We start from the raw sequence: 1,469 nt of genomic DNA on the forward strand, positions 1-1,469 counted from the left end.
CATTATTTTGTGTTAATTATAGTCTATATAATTATTATATGTACTACTTGATGTTCATGACATTCCAAAATGGCCGTTTACGAATGTCTCTAGTATGTTATGACTTTTATTAATATTAAACTTATCATTTATCCGTTAATTATTTGTAATTTATTTTTGTAGATAGAGTGTAATCGAACTGAAATTGGTATTATTTTGCGTTAATTGTGACGTGTATAACTACTTGCGCATGCGTAGAAGCTGTGTTATGTTCATGACAATCCAAAATAGCTCTTTGTGAGTGTGTTTCTACTAAGAATATGATAATGTGTTCTTGAATTTTGTTTAATACGGAAATACTTATTTCTTCTCTATTTTAGTGCAGTTGGAATTTGAAATTACAATAATATTGGTTTTGTGTTCGTTATGATGTGTATGTTTAGAATGTGTTACTTCAATGTCAATGTCAAGTGCAGTGTATTTTATTTAATACTAAGATAATTATTTATCTGTTATTTGTTCTCAATTCTATTTTAGTGGGGTTTAAAGTTCTAATGGCAATAATATTGTTTTGTATTTGTTGCGATGTGTATACATACTCTTTATGTTAATTTAATATAATGGCATTGTTGTTGAAACGTATAATTTGCTATTGATGTTATTTCAGTGCTTCATATCGAGTAGTTATATTTATAGAGTGTTTGTTTAGTTAATTTTATTTAATATACGCATAGCGTATTATCACCCGTCACTACTGAGTAACATAATCTTATTCCTTTACACCAGACTTAATACAATAGCTTAATACGATATAACAATCTTTTACTCTAATTGTGTTTGTCGTCAATGCTCGATTAACATACCTTGATTAATTTCTAGCTTATTTCTACATGTAACATAACTTTATTTGTTTATACCAAACTTGATACGATAGTACTATAATAGCTTAGTATAATATAACAATCTTTTATTTTAATTATGTCTGTCATTGGTACTTGATTGACTTACCTTAATTAAATTTTAACTTATTTCTAAACTATTAGCTATTTCTGTTTCTTTCTTATGAAGTTGTCGTTGCCTTGTGCTTGTGCTTGTCGATTTTACATATAATTTTGGAGCTAATATACATTATTGATAAGAAATCATTATTGTTTATAGTTTCTACAATTCTATTCTTCAACGCTGTGTCGCTCGCTTGGAATGGTTACACGGCGCGTGTTAGTATCATCTAATTCTTCGTTACATTGTCAATGCTTATTATAACCACCTTTACTTATCCTAAAACTGTAAGTATATTGTCACGTCCCGCGCTACGCACGTGCCGTAACGAAAACTACAATAAGTAAATTACATGAGCAGTCATTTTAACACACAATAAACTAAAAAGAATATAAAAATAATAAAATAAAATAAAACACTAACAAAAGATTAATCAAATGTAGACTACATTATTAAGACTAGTTAACATGCTAGTAAATTTAAAGAAACTA

At 27.8% G+C, this 1,469-nt stretch overlaps 1 long non-coding RNA gene across 1 annotated transcript; it reads left to right on the forward strand.

Moving 5' to 3' along the window:
- Positions 1 to 273: 273 nt before the first annotated feature.
- Positions 274 to 1,275, forward strand: LOC122577463. Its single transcript, XR_006320320.1, has 2 exons — positions 274 to 412; positions 1,138 to 1,275. It is a non-coding gene; the product is annotated as an uncharacterized LOC122577463 (long non-coding RNA).
- Positions 1,276 to 1,469: the final 194 nt, after the last annotated feature.

Source organism: Bombus pyrosoma, unplaced genomic scaffold (genome assembly GCF_014825855.1).
Source record: "Bombus pyrosoma isolate SC7728 unplaced genomic scaffold, ASM1482585v1 HiC_scaffold_4712, whole genome shotgun sequence".
NCBI lineage: Eukaryota > Metazoa > Arthropoda > Insecta > Hymenoptera > Apidae > Bombus > Bombus pyrosoma.